The sequence below is a fragment of the Oncorhynchus nerka genome, linkage group LG28, assembly GCF_034236695.1.
Source record: "Oncorhynchus nerka isolate Pitt River linkage group LG28, Oner_Uvic_2.0, whole genome shotgun sequence".
NCBI lineage: Eukaryota > Metazoa > Chordata > Actinopteri > Salmoniformes > Salmonidae > Oncorhynchus > Oncorhynchus nerka.
In genome coordinates this window covers 62,433,928-62,456,735 of record NC_088423.1, presented here as the reverse complement: position 1 = coordinate 62,456,735, position 22,808 = coordinate 62,433,928, and the positions used below count along the sequence as shown (strand labels likewise).

The window sequence follows — 22,808 nt, the reverse complement described above, 5'->3', positions numbered from 1 at the left end:
CTGACACCCGTAGGTTGATGGGAGTGGTGTTAAGGTGATCCGACCTATGAGCTCCCGTTCAATGCTCGAACATCAATGGGAATAAAGAGTGGCTGAGTAGGGATGTTCAGCTCGGAAGCTAATGTGGCGGCCAAAAAGCTCTCGTCGACCCCAGTCAATGAGGACCCTGTCACATCTGCTCCTGCTACGCCCTCTGGTGTTCATCCGGTGTCTTCTTGACCTGCAGTTACTCCCCCCTGTACACTCTCTCCCTCTGTGTGATTGGAGACAGGTGTGCTGGAGTCAGCAGATCCCTACCAGCTGCAACTCGTTCCATAATTAAGACCTCTACAAATACTCAGTCCTGCCACTTCCACTCTGCCAGATCGTAATCTCTGCTCAGTCAGTTTGATTCTAGCCAGTTATGATCACTCAAGATCATGTTACTCTGCTGTGCCAGTTTCCCTGCCTGACACCGTTTATCCTCTCATTGCAGTTACCGCTCTGTCTCTGGCTCCTGTTCCAAATCTCACCACCCAACTACCTTGCGCTGGATTTTACTCACCACTACTACCTTGGATTCCCCTCAGGACCTGTTAGCCTGTTCTACTCAGCCAACTCCAACCTCAGTCTCCACATCTTTTTTTCTGCAACTCATTCAGCTTCTCCAGATCTGCGTAACAAATATTTGTTTATTCATCCGAGTCTGCTCTTGGGTTCCCGTGTCGCTCCGCTTAACCTCTTGCTCCTACCTGACACGCAGGCGTCCCATCTAGACATCTGGAAATGCAAATGCGCTACGCTAAATGCTAATAGTACTAGTTAAAACTCAAACGTTTATTAAAATACACATGCAGGGTAGTGAATTGAAGCTACACGTTGTGAATCCAGGCAACAAGTCAGATTTTTAAAATGCTTTTCGGCGAAAGCATGAGAAGCTATTAACTGATAGCATGTAACACCCCAAAAGACCCGCAGGGGACGTAAACAAAATAATTTGCATAGTCGGCGCTACACAAAACGCACAAATAAAATAAAACATTCATTACCTTTGACCATCTTTGTTGGCACTCCTAGATGTCCCATAAACATCACTATTGGGTCTTTTTTTCGTTTAAATCGTTAAATTTTTTTAATTAAAAAAGGTGACGATAAACTTTCACAAAACACTTCGAAATACTTTTGTAATGCAACTTTAGGTATTAGTAAACGTTAATAAGCGATCAAATTGATCACGAGGCGATGTATATTCTATAGCTGTACGTCTGGAAATAATGTCCGGGTAAATCAACCAAAATATCCGGTCGGAGACCGGAAGAAAGGCGTTGCAGAGGGAAAAAAAACTGTTCGGAATTATTTTTATTTTTTTCCTCTGACCGTTCCCTCAGTTGTCTTTGCCAAGGGAAATTTGATAGCGCCCATTTTACAGTTCCTACGACTTCCACGGGATGTCACCAGTCTTTGGAATTGGGTTGAAGTTAATCATTGGTGCAACGAAGGACATCCTGGAACAACTTTACACTGTTGAGAGTTACGCAAGAGGGAAAAAAGGGCATGTTTTGTTTACTTGCTCTATCGAATACAGATTCCAGTCAACAATTTGATAGATTATTAACGGTTAAAATACCTAAAGTTGTATTACAGAAGTAGTTTGAAATATTTTGGCAAAGTTTATAGGCAACTTTTGAAATGTTTTGTAGTGACGTGTTTTTTCCGGATCAAACCTGCTTTATAAATGGACATTTTGGGAATACATGGACGGAATTAATAAAAAAAAGGACAAATTGTGATGTTTATGGGACATCTAGGAGTGCCAACAAAGAAGCTCGTCAAAAGTAATGCATGTTTTATATTTTATTTCAATGTTGTGTAGCACCTGCTAACGCTAGTTCTTTTGTTTACAACTGGTTCAGCTGGTTCAGAGGGGTGCATGCCATCAGATAGCTTCTCATGCTTTCGCCGAAAAGCATTTTAAAAATCTGACATGTTGGCTGGATTCACAACGAGTGTAGCTTTAATTGAGTACCCTGCATGTGTGATTTAATGAAAGTTTGAGTTTTATCGCGTTTTATTTGAATTTGGCGCTATGCATTTCGAGGCTATTGGCCACTTAAACGCTAGCGTCTCACTATCCCTAAAAGGTTTTAACAGACCCGGAGAGATTTGGACTGGTTTCCCCACAGCAGAGTGACATGATGCGAGGAAGGGGAGCAGAACAATTCTCCATATGGCCAACCAGAGTACTCGCTCCTGGTCTGGTCTGAGCCTGGTCTTTTACTGGAAAGGAGGACACAAAATTACCAAAAGTCCCTCAAGAGACAACTCCTTGTGCGGATCCTGTGTTACCGTCCCACTGGCGACAGCCCAGCTAGTTGCATGGACTCGGGAAACAGTACTTCTGCCCGCTTCGGTGACTCAAGGAAGGAAGGAAGGAAGGAAGGAAGGTCGGGAACTCTGGTGCTCTCGGCCACGGGATCGTCGAGAACTTCCAGGATGACTGAGATGAGGTTGAATCCCTGAACGTGAGTGAAATCAAACTTCCCCGCAATCCCCCATCGATGTGCATGGTCAAAGAGATGAGCGAGTCAAGATCCGTGGGTAACTCCCAAGCAGGAAGTTTGTCCTTCACCTCCTCTGAGACACTGTGCAGGAACATGTCAAACAGTGCTTCCGGGTTCCATGCACTCTCCGCTGCCAGTGTGCAGAAATCCACTGCTTGGTCGGCCACCCTGCGGGCATCCTGCTGGAGCGGAATTAGCTTACAGGCAGCTTCTCTCCCAAATAACGGGGCATCAAAACCTCTCACCTCTCCCACGAACCCCTCCAGGTTGACACATATGGCTTGCTGCTGTTGCCATATGGCGGTAGCCCAGGTGAGAGCCCTTCCAGACATAAACGTGATGAGGTAGGCTACTTTGGAGCAATCCGAGAGGAAGAGGCGGGCTGAAGCTCGAAAATGAGGGCACGCTAGCCTAAAAATGCCTGATAGGTGCTCGGCTCTCCATTAAAACTTTCTGGAGGAGGTAACCTGGGGTTCCCGGGAAGGTAGAGTGGCTGGTGGGATGGCGATACTAACCGGCGAGTGACTGAGGAGCAGTGGGGTTACCCCCGTGGCAGGCTGCCCTCCAGACAATCCGCGGAATTGATCTAGCAGCATGTCCAACGCCCAGTCACGGCGGGTCAGTAACTAGAGGTGGGGCAACGGTACCAGATGACAGGCAGAAGTCAGAAATCCAACGGGAGGCAAAGATCCAGGTCAACAGGCAAGCAGTGGTCAGGTAGGCAGAATGTTCAGGTGGGCAGGGTCAGGGGCTGGCAAGGGTCAAAACCAGGAGGGCGAGGAAGAGAGAGACTTAAAAGCAGGAGCTGAGACAAAAACGCGGGTTGACCTGACGACAGAGAATACAGGTATAAATACACAGGGGCTAATGGGGAAGATGGGTGACACCTGGAGGGGTGTGGAGACAAATAAAGACATGTGAAACAGATCAGGGTGTGATGATAATACTATCATCCTGATTTCTGTTTACAAGCTAAAATTAAAGCAGGATGCACCAGTGACTGTCTAAAGGTGGGCAGGCTAAAAAAAAAAGTGGTCAGATTAAGCAAATGCTAAACTACAGGACTGTTTTACTAGCATAGACTGGAATATGTTCCACGACTCTTTCGATGGCATTGAGGAGTACACCACAGTCACTGGATTGATCAATAAGTGCATCGAGGACATAGTCCCCACAGTGACTGTGCAAACATACCCCAACCAGAAGCCATGTATTACAGGAAACATTCGCACTCTGCTAAAAAGGTAGAGCTGCAGCTCTCAAGGAGCGTGACAAACTCAGAAGCTTATAAGCAATCCCGCTATGCCCTCCGACGAACCATCAAACAGGCAAAGTCTCAATACAGGACTAAGATCAAATCGTACTACACCAGTTCCGACGCTCGTCGGATGTGGCAGGGCTTGCAAACTATTAGACTACAAAAGGGAAGCACAGCTGAGAGCGGCCCAGTGACAAGCCTACCAGACAAGCTAAATTACTTCTATGCTCGCTTCGAGGCAAGTAACACTGAAACACGCATGAGTGCCTCAGCTGTTCCGGACGACTGTGTGATCACGCTCTCTGCAGCCGATGTGAGTAAGAGCTTTAACCTCTTCAACCTATGGGGGCGCCATGTCATTATTGGATAAAAAAAGTGCCCGTTTTAAGTGCAATATTTTGTCACGAAAAGATGCTCGACTATGCATATAATTGGCAGCTTTGGAAAGAAAACACTGACGTTTTCAAAACTGCAAAGATATTATCTGTGAGTGCCACAGAACTCATGCTACAGGCGAAACCAAGATGAAACCTCAAACAGGAAATGAGCAGAATTGAGGCTCCGTTTCCCATCGTCTCCTTATATGGCTGTGAATGTGCCATGAATGAACTTGAGCTCTCTGCCGTTCGTCCAAGATGTCTGCAGCATTGTGACGTATTTGTAGGCATATCATTGGAAGATTTACCATAAGAGACTACATTTACCAGGGGTCCGCCCGGTGTCCTGTGTCGAAATTATTGCGTAATCTCTAGGTCCATGTGCGTTCCATTTCTTCAGAAGAGAAAGTCAACTGCCACGATGGATTTATCGTCGATAGATATGTGAAAAACACCTTGAGGATTGATTGGTTTGCCATGTTTCTGTCGATATTATAGAGTTAATTTGGGAAAAAGTTAATGACTTCATTTGTTTTTTTTCTTAGCCAGACGTGATGGAGAAAACAGAGCGATTTGTCAACACAAATAATCTTTTTGTAAAAACTGAACATTTGCTATCTAACTGAGAGTCTCCTCATTGAAAACATCTGAAGTTCTTCAAAGGTAAATGATTTTATTTGAATGTTTTTCTGGTTTTTGTGAAAATGTTGCTTGCTGAATGTCAGGCATAATACTATGCTAGGCTATCAATAGTGTTACACAAATGCTTGTTTTGCAATGGTTGAGAAGCATATTTTTGAAAATCTGAGATGACAGTGTTGTTAACAAAAGGCTAAGCTTGAGAGCAAATAGATTTATTTCATTTCATTTGCTATGTTCATGAATGTTAACATTGCATTATGCTAATGAGCTTGCGGATAGATTTACACAATCCTGGATACAGCTTTCTTTCGTAGCTAAACGTGACGCAGAAAACGGAGCGATTTGTCCTGCACAAATAATCTTTTTGTAAAAACTGAACATTTGCTATCTAACTGAGAGTCTCCTCATTGAAAACATCTGAAGTTCTTCAAAGGTAAATTATTTTATTTGAATGTTTCTGGTTTGTGAAAATGTTGCCTGCTGAATGCTAACGCTAAATGCTACGCTAGCTATCAATAGTGTTACACAAATGCTTGTTTTGCAATGGTTGAGAAGCATATTTTGAAAATCTGAGATGACAGTGTTGTTAACAAAAATCTAAGCTTGAGAGCTAGCATATTGATTTCATTTCATTTGCGATTTTCATGAATAGTTAACGTTGCGTTATGGTAATGAGCTTGAGGCTGTATTCACGATCCCGGATCAGGGATGGCTCGTCGCAACAGTTTAAAAAGGTCAACATTCACAAGGCCGCAGGGCCAGGCGGATTACTAGGACGTTTACTCAGAGCATGCACTTACCAACTGGCAAGTGTCTTCACTGACATTTACAACCTCTTCCTGTCTGAGTCTATATCAACATCTTTCAAGCAGACCACCATAGTCCCTGTGACCAAGAACACTAAGGTAACCTGCCTAAATGACTACCGACCCATAGCACTCAAGTCTGTAGCCAAGGAATGCTTTGAAAGGCTGGTCATGGCTCACATCAACACCATTATCCCAGAAACCCTACAACCACTCCAATTTACATACCGCCCCAACAGATGATGCAATCTCTATATCACTCCACACTGCCCTTTCACACCTGGACAAAAGGATCACCCGTGTGAGAATGCTATTCATTGACTACAGCTCAGCGTTCAACACCATTGTTCCATCAAAGCTCATCACTAAGCTAAGGACACTGGGACTAAACATCTCCCTCTGGAACTGGATCCTTGACTTCTTGATGGGCCGCCCCAGCTGGTAAGGATAAGTAGCACATCCGCCACGCTTATCCTCAACACAGAGGCCCCTCAGGGGTGCGTGCTCAGTCCCTTCATGTACTCTCATGACTGCACAGCCAGGTCCGACTCCAACACCATTATTAAGTTTGCTGATGACAAACAGTGGTAGGCCTGATCACCGACAATGAGACAACCTATAGGGAGTAGGTCAGAGACCTGACCATGTGGAGGGAAGACAACCTCTCTCGAAACATGATCAAGACAAAGGAGATGATTGTTTTCTACAGGAAAAGGATGACAGAGCACGCCCCCATTCATCGATGGGGCTGTAGTGGAGCAGGTTGAGAGCTTCAAGTTCCTTGGTGTCCACGTCGCCAACAACTAACATGGTGCAAGCACACCAAGACAGTTGTGAAGAGGACGCGACAAAACCTATTCCCCCACAGGGGACTGAACAGATTTAGCATGGGTAATCGGATTTACAATCCAATTAAGTGCAAATTCAACATTGCAAATGTGCAGCAGTAAGTCAGGCAAATACGGCAGATTTTCAGCATGAGCCGTTAGCCCATATCTTCCTGCTTGCCGTTCCATCAGTGGCTTCTGTTGAGTCGAATGGCAGCATTAAGAGCTTTAAATCGTGAGCATCCTGACAGGTTGCATGGTACTGCCTGGTATGGCAACTGCGACCTAACTAACTTTTAAATCGCCCTGGCTTTATACATCTACAGAAATAAGACCGTTCCTGCTTCGATTGGCTGTTTAATAGCTTACTGATTCCATGAGCATCAAGCCTCATGCAACAGCAAAATGAATGAATCAAACAGTGTGCTTAAGCATCAGACAAGCTCATTGCATATGTAGTGGGTTTCTTCAAAAACATAGGGCGTGTGTCTATATAGTTAAACATTTAGACCAATCGATTGGTGGAAAGGACAGGAAGACTAAGTCGACCAAGATTTGTTCCCGTCTGGGACAGCCCTAAAATATACCTTCTACTGTAGTTGTAAATCGTTTACACCTCTGGAAATGATATCAATTAGACACAGTATCAACCCAATAGTAGCCTTGGTGTGCAGGTATTCAATTGTGGCAGGGTGAGCATATCCATGTGTTGATTTTAAATGGTGATGGATACCCCAGCACAGGTGTCGGATCAACTGGAGCACTCTGTGAAAGTACATGTCAATTAGGACATGGATTCCATTATATGATGTCACAGCTGAAAGGATAGCTCAGCAATCCACGATTTGGTTTGCTTAACTAGCCACTGCCATTCGATTCTATATTAAATCATTGACCAACAATCCATTCAAGAGATTTAGCCATGAATGTGGCGAAGAGGGGAAATTGACAGTTTGGTGAAGAAATTACAATTAGCATTTGGCAGTGGCTTGTTAAAAGAACCTGAAGATTGAAGTCACTACCTGCTTTAAATGCAAGAAAACTATTTAAATGAGTGAAATTACTTATCCATCCCTTTAAGGTTATAAACATTCACTACAAAACTCATCACCCCCTTAGACCACAGTAATAGAAAGACCACGGCATTGCCTACACTCCGACCATTGTTCATAGAGCAACGGAAATGTTTGGGCCCCTTCAAACATTGAAAAGGTCAAAATGCTTAGTGAATTGTCATGTCAACTGTGTGACAAGGAGTTGGAATGCTAACTGACCGGCCCTCAGGCTTGCTTTTGCGTAGCTTACGTGAATGTGTAAAATGATTCTCACCCAGTTGCGCCCCCCATCTGTTGCACAGGAACTGCAGTTGAGTTTCCTGTCAAGTTCTGAAAGAAAAAAGGAAGCATGTCAGCTAGATCAAATAATGCCTTAGGATGATATACTATATACAGTTATTGCCAAATATATATAGTCACCCTTACAATTTTCTTAAATAATTCTTTATTTCTTCTAAAAGATTAATAAAATGTTTAGGTGAATTTGAGAAGTTTAGTCGAGCTTTGCATCTTTCAACAGTGGGGTCTTTAGGTTTACCAAAAATCAACTTAATAATTAAAAGAAAAATTACAACCTCCCTACAATCAAACATGGGGAGGTTAAGTTATAGGCTACTTAGGAATTATAATGTAGTCGGTCAGCTACTTTGATATCCATGTAGGCTAAAACTACAACAAAATGTTGCCAAGCTCAAACATGTCAGGTAAAACAATAGTGCTATCGAACACTACTAATAGTCTATTAAAGTGGGGCCAGGACAATTTAGCAACAGTAAATGAGATAAGGCAGCAGGGACTTGGACTTGGCTGCTGGGCTGTAGCACCTTATTTCCCCATCACATGGCAATGACACCAGGAGCAGTGCATGATGTAGACGAGGCTACAAGTCTTCAGCTTTACATTGTCAGAATGTAAAAAAGTGAGAGATCCTGGACAAATGTGAGATTGTCGAGGATCTTTGGCCACCTCCATTCTGGCACCACCGATGTTAGCATGCATTGGGACAGTTGGGTCACTTAGTGCCTTCTCCCTCTGCATTAACTCTGGCAATCCATGTAGTACATCAAATTTGACCTTTTATACACACACACGTGTAAAGGACTGAATAAGAATATGTACATAAAAATATATGAATGAGCGATGGCCGAACGGCATAGGCAAGATGCAGTAGATGGTATAGAGTACAGTATATACATAAGAGATGAGCAATGTAGGGAATGTAAACATAAAGTGCCATTGTTTAAGGTGGCTAGTGATGAATTGATGTAATAAATGTTTCCATTATTAAAGTGGCTAGAGTTGAGCCAGTATGTTAGTGATGGCTGTTTAACAGTGATGGCCTTGAGATAGAAGCTCTTTTTCAGTCTCTGGGTCCCCGCTTTGATTTTGCTTTTACTGACCTCACCTTCTGGATGATAGCGGGGTGAACAGGCAGTGGCTTGGGTGGTTGTTGTCCTTGATGATCTTTAGGGCCTTCCTGTGACGGCAGGTGGTGTAGGTGTCCTGGAGGGCAAGTAGTTGGCCCCCAGTGATACGTTGTGCAGACCTCACTACCCGCTGCTGCGCCTTCACCACGCTTTGTGTGGGTGGACCATTTCATTTTGTCCGTGATGTGTACACCGAGGAACTTAACTTTCCACCTTCTCCACTACTGTCCCACCAATGTGGATAGGGGGGTGCTCCCTCTGCCGTTTCCTGAAGTCCACGATCATCTCCTTTGTTTTGTTGACATTGATTGGGAGGTTATTTGCCTGACGGGTGTATCTAGGGTGGAGGTGACATGGTCCTTGACTAGTCTCTCAAAGCACTTCATGATGACGGAAGTGAGTGCTACGGGGCGGTAGTCGTTTAGCTCAGTTACCTTAGCTTTCTTGGGAACAGGAACAATGGTGGCCCTCTTGAAGCATGTAGGAACAGCAGACTGGGATAAGGATTTATTGAATATGTCCGTAAACACACCAGCCAGCTGGTCTGCACATGCTCCGAGGACGCGGCCGTGGATGCCATCTGGGCCTGCAGCCTTGCAAGGGTTAACACGTTTAAATGTTTTACTCATGTTGGCTGCAGTGAAGGAGAGCCCGCAGGTTTTAGTAGCGGGCCGTGTCAGTGGCACTATTGTCCTCAAAGCGAGCAAAGAAGTTTAGTTTGTCTGGGAGCAAGACATCGTGGTCCGCGACAGGGCTGGTTTTTCTTTTGTAGTCCGTAATTGACTTTAGAACCTGCCACATTCCTCGTGTCTGAGCCGTTGAATTGCGACTCTACACTAACGCTTAGCTTGTTTGATTGCCTTGGAGGGACTAGCTACACTGTATTCGGTCATGTTTCCGGTCACCTTGCCCTGATTACAAGCAGTGGTTCGCGCTTTCAGTTTTGCACAAATGCTGCCATCAATCCACGTTTCTGGTTGGGGAATGTTTTAATAGACGCTGTGGGTACAACATCACCGATGCACTTGCTAATAAACCTGCTCACCGAATCAGCATATTCATCAATATTGTTGTTCGACACCATGCGGAAACATATCCCAGTTCACGTGATCAAAGCAATCTTGAAGCGTGGAATCCGATTGGTCGGACCAGAGTTGAACAGACCTGAGCACGGGTGCTTCCCGCTTTAGTTTCTGTCTATAGGCTGGGAGCAACAAAAGGGAGTCGTGGTCAGCTTTTCCGAAAGGAGGGCGGGGGAGGGCTTTATGTGTGTCGCGGAAGTTAGAATAACAATGATCCAGGGTTTTGCCAGCCTGGGGTCACGCAATCAGTATGCTGGTAAAATTTAGGGAGCCTTGTTTTCAGATTAGCCTTGTTAAAATCCCCAGCTACAATAAATGCAGCCTCAGGATATGTGGTTTCCAGTTTACATAGTCAAATAAAGCTATTTCAGGGCAGTCAATGTGTCTGCTTGGGGGGGGGGGGGGGGATATATATGGCTGTGATTATAAATCGAAGAGAACTCTCTTGGTAGATAATGCGGCAAGCATTTGATTGAAAGGAATTCTAAGTCAGGTGAGCAAAAGGGCTTGAGTTCCTGTATGTTGTTATGATCGCACCACGTCTCGTTAATCATAAGGCATACACCCCCACCCTTCTTACCAGAAGGATGCTCGTTTCTGCCGGCGCGATGCGTGAAGAAACCAGGTGTCTTAACCGACTCAGATAGCGTATCTCGAGTGAGACACGTTTCCATGAAACAAAGAAAGTTAGTGTCTGATTTCTCTGGAAGGCAAACCTTGCTCGGATTTCATCTAACTTGTCAAAAGACTGGACATTGGCGAGTAGTATGCTCAGGAGCGGTGTCCCAGTCTACGGAGCCTGACCAGAAGACGATCCGTCTGCGGCGCCTTTGTTTTGGGTCGCCGGCTGGGATCCGATCCATTGTCCTGGGTGATGGACCAAACAGAGGATCCGCGTCAGGAAAGTCGCATTCCTGGTGAGTTGACGTTGCTCTTATATCCAATAGTTCCTCTCGTCTGTATGTAATAAAACCTAAGATTTCCTGGGGTAACAATGTAAGAAATAACAAACAAAAAAATACTACATAGTTTCCTAGGAACGCGAAGTGAGGCAGCCACCTCGGTCGGCACCGGAAGTTCTAGAATAAAGGACAGACAATGGGAAAAATATGTCTACCATCTATAGGGCCATTGGGAAATATAAGATGTGAAAGCAGGCCTCCAACTGCCTTGTCATGTTAACAATAGTAATCATTTGATTCATTGTGATAATCTTACACTTTGTAAAACCTTTGTTTCTTGGCTGTAATCATGAAAACAAGGCAGCACACTGGTGATGTTGAAGCTCCACTGATTTGATATTACACCAACATTTCATTTAGAGTTTGTCACATAGCAACCAAGTTTCCTATTGACCTGAGTCATATTCATTAGTGGACACCATAGGACATCGGTTAGCAACAGAAAGAAAAAAAAATATTCTTGAACACATACACATGGGTCCCTTCCAGTTTCAGACCATTTTCTTAGGCGTGCACATGACAGTTGTGAAATGTATACTAATTTGTTATGATAATCTAATCCTTTCAATGGAATGACTTTGGCTAAACCCTCAAAGATCTCTTCATGTGAACATTGGGTGCATTTGCTATTGACCCAGTTGTGGGTGTCCTACCATTAAAGGCTACCCACAGATTTCTAACATAACAGATTTGCCTACTGAATTATCCTGGGAACTAATTAGCATATGAACTCACCAGCAGCACATAAACGCCACAATTGTAGACGTCGCTTTGCGGTATCGTTGTCGCCTGCCAGGGAACATTGCTGAACACAGATTCTGTCCCAGTTCTGCAGGTTCGTTCCTGACACCAGTATCTGTTTGGGGAGGGAAACATTGTTTCTACATAGGCCATGACATTCTCTCCTCCCTGTTATACTTCCAACATTCATATACCTGCATAACACATGAATGGCTGCTGATGATTGAAAACGGCGTGCCTGAACAGAAATCAATGATGCTTCATAATTCTCTTCATAGCATACAACATTCATAACATGAACACCTAGGCTAATTGAGTCAATATGCAACCGGACCATAAATGTAAAAGTAGTCTCAACATTGACAGGTCAACATAACTTGTATGCCAGATATTGTAGAAATGGTCAAACAATATTTTTGCCTGACCATACAATAGATGTACTCAGTGGTGGAAAAGTACTGGGGTGGAGAAATCAGAAGTAACATAGATAATTAAGATGTCTTATCTGCAGAATATGCTTATATGATTGAACTGTTGAACTCTCCTTTCCGACTCTGGTGTTGGCAGCTGCACTGCCTCCCTCATATGGGCCTCAGTCACCTGGGGCCCAGAGAGGGGAGAAGTCAGGCTTGTCTTTCATATGTCCCCTTTGCTATGCAGAATATCAGCAAGGAATATGGCAAAGGAGGTAAGAAGGAAACATTGTTTCCATATGTGAACTGTGTCTTTATTGCAAACCATGTGTGGCGTGAGTAATGGGGAACCAATCACTTGTCTCCACAGTGTGTGCATCAGTCACCTCCTATGGGGAGATAGTTTTCACCTTGAACCAGGGGAGAGAAAACAAATTAACATATGTCCTAAGTTCTTAGTACTCAACAAAACAAGTTATTGGTATTTGGGGCTTAAGGTCTGGCACAGGATGTGTGGGGTTAGTGTTTGGAACCATTGTACATCGGAGGTTGCACCTATGCTGAGATCGCTTCTGGGTTATATACTAACTTCACTCAGTGGGTTCTCACTATATCCACCTTGTGTGGGTATCCCTTGTCGATAAGTTATTTGAATAAAGAGTTACACTACCGTTCAAAAGTTTGGGGTGACTTAGAAAAGTGCTTGTTTTTGAAAGAAAGAGCTTTTGTCCATTAAAATAACATCAAATTGATCAGAAACACAGTGTAGACATTGTTAATGTTGTAAATTACTTTTGTTGCTGGAAACAGCAGATTTATTATGGAATATCTACATAGGTGTACATAGTGCCATTATCAGAAAACCCATTTGGAATTATGTTAGCACAGCTGAAAACTGTTGTTCTGATTAAAGAAACGGGCCTTCTTTAGACTAGTTGAGTACCTGGAGCGTCGACATTTGTGGGTTAGATAACAGGCTCAAAATGGCCAGAAACAAAGAACTTTCTTCTGAAACCCAGTCTAATCTTGTTCTGAGAAATGAAGGCTATTCCATGTGAGAAATTGCCTAAAAACTGAAGATCTCTTACAACACTACTACTCCCGTCACAGAACAGCACAAACTGCCTCTAACCAGAATAGAAAGAGTGGGGGGCCCCGGTACACAACTGAGCAAGAGGACAAGTACATTAGTGTGTCTAGTTTGAGAAAGACGCCTCACAAGTCCTCAACTGGCAGCTTCATTAAATAGTACCCACAAAACACCAGTCTCAACATCAACAGTGAAGAGGAGACTCATTTTTCTGTCCTCTAGGCATTCAAAATGTAACAAGTACTTTCGGTGTCAGGGAAAATGTATGGAGTAAAAATAACGTATATCTTTAGGAATGTAGTAAAGTAAAACTGGTAAAAACAAAATAAACAGTAAAGTACAGATACCCCAAAAAACTACATTGACCATACCGGATGTGCTTCACCAGGTTCTCACACATATGGCTCTCCGCGTTAGGGGAACCAGTAGGGTCCAGGACAATGGCAGAGTGGGTCCTGCAATTGACATCCTAAACGCAAGCGGTAATTTCAAGTCAGTGTATCAAAATGGCCTCAAACATAACATATTCAAGAATAGTACTGTCCAATCTCTCACTAAAATGGCCAATCTTGTGCAGTTTACCAAGAGTATCCAGTGGTAGTTTCCCACGTTGCAAATTCCAATCCAGCAACTGTGCTGCTCCAGACTGCTCTACAGGAATAGGAGTGAAGATACATTTATACGGTGTGGCTGGCAATATTTTGTCAGGAAGGTGGCAGCTCTCCCTACATTGACCCCTCTAGCCTCTTATTTAGAACCATGACAAAAGCAACTATGCGGACATGCCTTTACCTTTGAAAAGGTGTTCTTGCGCATCGCCAGCCACCTTATCCCCATGCAGGATAATCCCTGCCACAAAGTGATCCACAATAAATCATCCCCCCTCCACTTGAAGGTCAATCCTATTCAGTTGGAATTAGAAGTCAATTACCTACAGCAGAATGACATATGGTTGGTCAAAGTTGACATGATGCCCAGGCAATACAGTCAGCTCAGTCAACAACTAATTGTACTTTATACAAACTGCACGCATGGAAATTTCATACAATTCAACCATAACATGTGGGGGACCTTAACATACCTCCCCACTAAAGCCACTCATTGGGCTTCAACGTAAGGAAGTCATGGAGGTGCAGGATGGCAAAGGATCCCTCCCAACAAAATTATTGCAGTTGGCCTGTCCACTCCATCCGACGACATTGCCCACACTTGCTTCACCTATACAAACAGATTTTGGGCATCAAAAATCGGGTCCAAACTGCCTGACAGTACAGATGTCAGTCACATTCCACTTACTCTATTCTCCAATTCATCATCCCTGCTGGGGTGTTTGTCAGACAGGTGACCCTATTGAATAAACGGGGACAGTTCAGTTTGGGACAGATCTGCATTTTGTGATTCCAGATATACATAAAACCCATGAGGACCACATGGCTTACTAAAACGGTCACCATTTTAACATGCCCAAATAAGACATGTAACTAAATAGCAACACATAAGACCAACCTGTTGATGAACAGTCGATTGTTCTTCCTGGTGTTTGGCTCCCATCTGGACATGCTCCTTGGTGGCACACTTATGGCCAGAGCGTTTTGCGGCCAGATGCCTTGTCCTCAGCTTTATTGGCATAGGGCGGTACACTTCCGCCAATGGCCAGTACAGCTGCCAGTCAGCGGACACATCTCTGGGAACTGTCAAATGCAGAGCAGGAGCACGTCTCCATTGGCAACAGAGTAACAACATGCTGCTTGTCTGAGAAGCCCTGGTAGAGGAACGATTTGGTGCTTGTCACCAGGAGGATACGTCCTTTTGCCAAAATCATTCGGGCTAAGGCTGCCACTCCGATTTCTTCCACTTATCCACAACCTCTTCCTTGTGCCACACAGGACTGGATGCCTTCAGCAAAATACACCATGTCTTCTTCTAACATGTGGTAGGGGAAACTGGTGGTGAGCATTCACCTGGAAAATTGCTCATGGCACTCTGGGGTCAGGTAGAAATTCCCTAGGTTACAGTAGCCCCGCAGCACCTCCCTCAAGGCTTTGGTTTGGAGTTGGTAGAGTAGATAAACCACTGTCTACTCTGACCTTCCATCAAACCAATTCCTTGAGGACAGCATTGAAGCTCTGAGCATTTGTTGGTAATTTCATCTGACTGGATGCCCAAGCTGTTGAGCACATATTGTGCACCCTTGTCCATGGCGTCAGAGAGCAACTGATGGAAATAAGCCTCGAAATCAGGGCTCCAGTGGAGGCACACACTCCAGTGTGCATTCGTAGTCACTCCTTGATTTCGTGGCCAAGAGCTCTTTGATGGCCTGCTGGTAATCGGGCCACACCGTCAGCACCCTCTGACCCCATCTTCTGCTTCACATTGTTCGAGATGTGGTTCCAGCAATTGACTATCCTGGCTTGCGGCAGCACAGACTGGATTGTTCCCTCAATAGCCACCTCATGGTCTGTAAAGAAGATTGAAGTTGATAGTTGGGGAATGAATGAAAGGATGGTGCGAAAGAACTTGTGGTTTTCCATGTGCCGGGTGGTGTGAATGAGGAATGCCAGGGGAAGGACGGGTACCTCTTGAAATGCTATATCACTGAAAACAAGGGGTGAAACAAAAATTGCAGAGGTCAAACGCGGTGTCATAGTGAAAAATGTGTGCTCCTTGGTGTTTGCTTTTAATAACTGCCGTGGCCTCTTCAACCATTTTTGGTGATGCCACTACCAGAAGGGTTGCGGGTTGAGTCTCCATATGGGTGACAAATCCAGGGAGAATGTCACCCATCATATGTGTTGCCACCAACTCGTCCCGGTCCAAAACAGTGATGTCCCTTGCTCGACGAATTGTGTTCTTCACTTGTGCCAAGTTGCGAGGTCAGTAAACTGGCATGAATGATGCATTTGGGGGTGGTGGTGGGTTATTGGTCATATCAGAGTACACTTTGCCAGGTGTTTCAGTCTTTCGTCGGGACATTTCATCTATAATTAAGGTAGCTGATCGGATTAAATCCCTTGCTTGCTGCTGTTGGCTGTTGCCGTGGGTTGGGGACATTGGAGTGTGCCTCTTCACCAAAGTAGTGAATTAGCACAGGAGTTTCAGGCTGGTGAAGCAACTCATCCTCCCTTTTTTGGCGCCCTGGTGCTTCCTTTCCTGCATAGTACCGCACCCTTAGTTTTGGTGAACGGCGAGGAAGGCTGTGAGATCCCTTCTGAATCCATCTTTTTTGGTCCGCCTTCCAGTCCTCACATGATGAGGAACTACCTGCAAACAGAAATGTATCCAGGCTTGGGTTGGAGTGGTGGAAGGTGGGATACCTTAGCGGGATCAACCGTTTCAGCTGCTTGTGCTGGTGTTAAAGGCAGCTGCCGCGTGGTGTATACTTGCTGGGGTAGTGATTGAGGGGAGCTGGGGATAGTGAATGGGAAATCTGGGAGATGGAGTGGGGTTGTGCATTGGCCATCCTTCCCTTACTCCACACGTCGTATAGTTGACGGCGATAGCTGAGGGTGTTAGACCTTTCCAGTTCAATGACCATCACAGAAAATAATCAATTTTCTTGATGGTCGCTCGCTGCTGTAATTTCCTCTGGTGAGAGGCCTAGCCTTTCAACAACTGAGGCAATGTCATCAAAAGTTAAAGCCCTCTTTCTCTTTGGCATTCTGACAAGGAAATTGACATTGGTATAAGTATTGAGATTACACTTAGGACAAGTTTAAGACAGTTAACTAACTATATGGAATGTTGTGGAAAAATATCCCGAAGTGCGTCAAATAGTTTACCAAACCAGACTCGGGTACATTCAGAATGAAATTGAGCTGTTACATTCTACATATATTACATCATTTTGAATTCAAATCTGCATGCAGAATTTGACATTGAAGTTAAAGGAAATGGATTTAAAGTGAACTCTATTCTTTGAAAAAAATACCACCATAATCAATGATAATTTCTAAATACATGACTTGCCAAATCATGTCTAAGCAATGATTACTTCCAGGGAGGATGGAAGTATGCTATCATTCATAACCAGTGGGCTGCAGGTATAAGCGACATAAGCAGTAGCTAGGGGGCCACCTACCAATATTATTAGGATTATTTTGAAATGTGAAGATCAATCTCAAATGTAAGACTTGAGGGTCACGTCCTTTCACGTCAATTAGATGGTGAATGTGAATGCGCTGGCTTTGAAGGAGTCTGGTTGAGGCACAATGGGACATGACATTGGCATGTGTATGTTAAAATTATCTTTATTATATGAATTTTGGCATGTCTTGTGTAAAATGTGATGCTAGAACAAATAACCCTTACCAGTCACAGCGGTGTCAATGAATTGTTGGAGGCACGTTCCACATTGCAGACGACTTTTAAGGCGAGTCGAGACTGATTTAGATTAACCTCGATTTATAAATAACCGCTTAATATTATTTGCAGCTCAGTAATTCAGTCACAATTCACCCTTGAGCGATCACAGTCTTGACGCTCTTGAACACGGCAAAGGCGTCAATCTATGATTTTTAAGCACTTATAACGAGCACCTAGACGACAGACACCTGTGTAGCATTGACGACATTTCAACTTGCAACAATGTGTGGTCAATTAGACATTTAACGACCAGGAATGACTAGACACCTTGTAAATACTTGACTTAACCCTTGTGTAGTCTTAACATTCTGTTTACTCCCCTGTTTACTCAAAAATGACTCACCTTCACTAAACCCTGAAAATAAAGCAGCTTAATTTTGAATTGTAAAGGCCAAATCTATTATGAATGAAGAAACAACCAGTCATTCATCAAACTTTATGAATATCTGGGTTTTCCAGAAAGACTGCATTTAATCAGTGGACACCACACAGTTTTATTACAACACACCTGTCATAATTGTTTTCTTCACTAAAGTAGAGGTTTCTTATCATTGCTAAAAGGTACTGCATAGGTATAAACATGTTTTTTTTCTTCGTGAGATAGCACTTGTATAGTGTAAAAATGTAGCAGAAATGTGCAGAAACTATTTTTATTAAAGGGAAACAATAACAGTCTTGAACTTTTTGGGCAACATAGTGATATGAAAGTCCATGGATAATAAGAGCACCTCCTCCCAGCTGCCCACTGCACTGAGGCTAGGAAACACTGTCACTACCGATAAATCCACAATAATTGAGAATTTCAATAAGCATTTTTCTACGGGTGGCCATGCTTTCCACCTGGCTACCCCTACTCCGATCAACAGCAACTCTGAAAGAGCTGCAAAATCTGGACCCCTACAAATCAGCCAGGCTAGACAATCTGGAACCTCTTTCTAAAATCTGCCGAAATTGCTGCAACCCCTATTACTACCATGTTAAGACCTCTCTTTCGTATCGTCTGAGATTCCCATAGATTGGAAAGCTGCCGCGGTCATCCCCCTCTTCAAAGGGGGAGACACTCTAGACTCAAACTGCTACAGACCTATATCTATTCTACCCTGCCTTTCTAAGGTCTTTGAAAGCCAAGTTAACAAACAGATTACCAACCACTTCGAATCTCACCGTACGTTCTCCGCTATGCAATCTGGTTTCAGAGTTGGTCATGGGTGCACCTCAGCCATGCTCAAGGTCCTAAACGATATCATAACCGCCATCGATAAGAGACATTACTGTGCAGCCGTATTCATCGACCTGGCTAAGGTGTCACGACTTCAGCTGAAGACGGTCCCTCTCCTTGTTCGGGCGGCGTTCGGGGGTCGACGTCACCGGCCTTCTACCCACCGCCGATCCACTTTTCATTTTCCATTTGTTTTGTCTTTGTTTTACACACCTGATTTCAATCCCACAATTACTGTTTCATTATTTAACCCTCTGTTCCCCCATGTATTTTTGTGAGGGATTGTTTATTGTATTTTCGGTCTGTCATGGTGTGCGTGTATTTGGTACTTTGTATATTTGACATTTTGAGTAAAAGTATGTTGATTACTCATATCTGCTGTCCTGCGCCTGACTCTCTACACCAGCTATACATAGGACCCATTACATAAGGCTTTCGACTCTGTCAATCATAACATTCTTATTGGCAGACTCAACAGCCTTGGTTTCTCAAATGATTGCCTCGCTTGGTTCACCAATTACTTACATGCTGCCATCCTGCCCTGGTTGTCATATGGTGACAAGGACCATGTTATTTAGCTGTTCTTTGAAAAAAATGTATCTCTTTCACATTGGGCGATTTCTTCTTCATCTGAAGATGATGCATTGTACTCTGGGTTGTATTATTCTCCTTCTTCAGATTCCTCTTCCAAATCATTGTTCTCTTGATCCTCCAGGACAGTTGAAAAAAGCATATCTACAACCTGTTGGGGACTGAAACGTGAAAGAGAGCAAAGAGAGAACTGGGGGGACTGTAATCTGCGGCACCTTTATAGCCTCTGACTGCATTCCTCACTAGTAAACAATGAATGGTTTTATTTCAGACCAATAGACTTAGTTTATTTTGTCTGATTTTTTAAACATTTAGTCTGTGACTCGTCTGGGGTCGTGGAGGGGAGATGCTGCACATGCACAAGAAAGTTCTAGTTGTGTCTGAGTTAAATCAGTAGCACACAATCTAAATTTCTCATTGTGTGTCTGTGTGTGTGAGAGAGAGTCTTTGTGGTTTTTGTGTTGTGTAAATGATTGTATAAATGCTGTGTGAAAAATGACCATAAGACAATCTTTGTACTCTGCTGGTGTACAGTTTTCATGGAAATATTAACAAAGGCAATGTTTCACTTTTTCTAATGTTGGGGTCACTCTAGGAAAAGTAATCAAATATAAAGTTGAAAAAAACATGATTTAGCGAGTTTTCTCTGCTGTTAAACATAGTGGATCATTTGTTTTACCCTTAAGACAACACAAGGGTTAAGAGGCAGGGTTGGGGTGAATTCCATTTCACTCATCAATTCAGGAAGTACAATGACATTCCAATTGAAAACATCTTCAATGCTGTCAATAAGGATAAAAAAAAATAGGAATTGGAATTTGGTTTACTTTCTGAATTGAGCGGAATTAAAATGGTATTGAAACCAATTTAATTTTTTTACATTTTACCTTTATTTAACCAGGCAAGTCAGTTAAGAACACATTCTTATTTTCAATGACGGCCTGGGAACAGTGGGTTAACTGCCTGTTCAGGGGCAGAACGACAGATTTGTACCTTGTCAGCTCGGGGGTTTGAACTCGCAACCTTCCGGTTACTAGTCCAACGCTCTAACCACTAGGCTACCCTGCCGCCTCAATCTAGCAGGAATACAACCCTTGGCTGCAAAAGCCAACTTTTACCTGGGGGCATGCTTTGTAGACCATTCAAAGGGGTTCCGATACCTGGTCCCCATGAAAAACCCACATGTTATGATAGCTTAGAAACAGTAGTAGGTAAATGAAGGGAAAAAGGTACAATAATAATATGGAATAACATTTCTAGCGTCTAGTTGCTGGTAATTGGAAACGCGTACCTTTCGAGTTTCGTCCCCCATTCCTAAACACATCCATCCTATAGTGTAGGTTTTGAAGATTCATAATCTATGCTTGTAAGTCATCAGAAGAAGATTGAGGAACGGTTGGTGGATCCAAGAGGTACAAACCCCCACACCATTCTCCAACCTCTGAAATGTTGTCTTTGGTGTGGGCATTTTCAAGTAGCCCTTAACATTTTGATTCTGTCTGGTAGAGTAGTGGTTATGGTGGTTAAAGGAGGTTTTGAAAGTTCAAATCCCAGAGGAGCAGTTAATGGGGTAACTTTTTTTCCTTGTCTTTGTGGGCCTGAAAGAGCAAACGAGGTATGTAGGGGGACAGAGGCTAGTTCCCATCAAATAGCAAGAATGACGTGACGGCTTGTTTCGAATGTACATTACATAGAGTTGTGCTAACATATTATGCTGAGGAGTAACAATACAACCATTCTCTGAAAAAGACTACTTTTACCTGGGGGCATGCTTTGTAGACCATTCAAAGGTGTTCCTAACCTTAGTCCCCCTGAAGAAACCCACATGTTAGTTTAGAAATAGTTGTAGTAGTAGTTATGGTGGTGAATTACCAAAGGAGAGGTTGTGAATTAAAATTCTTGCAAGAGCATGCCAACTTGCTTTTGTTGCCTTGACAGAACAATGTTAAGGTAGTGTTCCAGAAGGACATTAGACAGCAAAGGAAATTGGATTATAAAATGTTAGGTTACAGCAACTGGTGTTGAGTAGGAGTGCTGATCTATGATCAAACCCACCCCTGTCCATATAATCTTATTCCAAAGACTGATTCAGTATGATCTAGGCAAAGCTGATCGTAGAACAGTACTCATCTGTACGCATTTATGAAATGTCTCAGGCTAAGAATGCTGAACTGGAATCAGTACCCCCCCACCCCCCGTCAAAGTAATGTTATTCATTCTACTCAGAAATGCTGAACAGGTCCTAGTTCAGCACACCTACTTCAAGCCACCAAGTGAATGTTGGGTCTTGGGTGCCAAATGTCTTGCTTCGTAGTTGAAAAAGTACCCAATTGTCATACTTGAGTAAAAGTAAAGATACGTTAATAGAAAATGACTAAAGTAAAAGTCACCCAGTAAAATACTAAGTAAACATCATTGCTAAAATATACTTATGTATCAGTGGTAAAAGTATACATGATTTGACCTTCCATATATTAAGCAAACCAGACAGCACGATTCTCTTGTTTTTTTATTTAAGAAATATCCATGGGAACACTCCAATACTCAGACATCATTTATAAATGAAGCATGTGTTTAGGGAGTCCGCTAGATCAGAGGCAGTAGGGATGACCAGGGATGTTCTCTTGATAAGTGTGTGAATTGGACCATTTTCCTGTCCGGCTAAGCATTCGAAATGCAACAAGTACTTTTGGGTGCCAGGGAAACTGTATGGAGTAAAAAATACATTATTTTCTTTAGAAATGTAGTCAAGTCAAATTAAAAGTTGTAAAGAAACAGAAAGCGTAAAAGTACAGATATATAAAAAACTGATATATAAAAAGGAATGTAGTGGAGTACTTTAAATACATTTTTGTTAAGTAATTTACACCAGTGGACTTGAAAGGAACACCTCAATTACCTCGACTAACCGGTGCCCCCACACATTGACTCTGTACCAATACCCCATGTATATGGCCTCCCTATTTTTTATTTTACTGCTGCTCTTTAGTTATTTGTTACTTTTATTTCTTATTTTTTACTTAACACATATTTTCCTTAAACCTAAATTGTTGGTTAAGGGCTTCTAAGTCAGCATTTCACTGTAAGGTCTACCTACACATGTAGTATTCGGGGCATGTGACAAATACAATTTGATTTGTTACACATGAAAACATGTTGTGAACCTGGTGTGACATTATTGAAACTGTGCTGACACCTAGTGGACATCAAATGGAACTACACCACATACACACTATAACCTTAAAACAAATGGGATGCTTTATATACATACGTTGCTCTTTTTTATTAGACGCTAATTTATATGTCCAATAAACAGACGTTCAAAAGTCGGAATGTGAAGCACAAACGACTGGAAAGTGTTAGAGTTGCGTAAATTCAAATCTGGTATCAGGATAAATATAACAATGAGTCACCGA

The 22,808-nt window shown here is 43.1% G+C and overlaps 2 long non-coding RNA genes across 2 annotated transcripts; both read right to left on the bottom strand.

The window, feature by feature from the left end:
• Positions 1–13,251: 13,251 nt before the first annotated feature.
• LOC115113805 (uncharacterized) lies at positions 13,252–14,089 on the bottom strand. The gene is made up of 3 exons (XR_003861143.2): positions 14,013–14,089; positions 13,803–13,871; positions 13,252–13,689 (listed from the first exon to the last, which is right to left on the bottom strand). It is a non-coding gene; the product is annotated as an uncharacterized LOC115113805 (long non-coding RNA).
• A 219-nt stretch (positions 14,090–14,308) lies between these two features.
• On the bottom strand, positions 14,309–16,857 carry LOC115112794 (uncharacterized). Its single transcript, XR_003861021.1, has 3 exons — positions 14,727–16,857; positions 14,517–14,567; positions 14,309–14,438 (listed from the first exon to the last, which is right to left on the bottom strand). It is a non-coding gene; the product is annotated as an uncharacterized LOC115112794 (long non-coding RNA).
• Between the last annotated feature and the right edge of the window lie 5,951 nt (positions 16,858–22,808).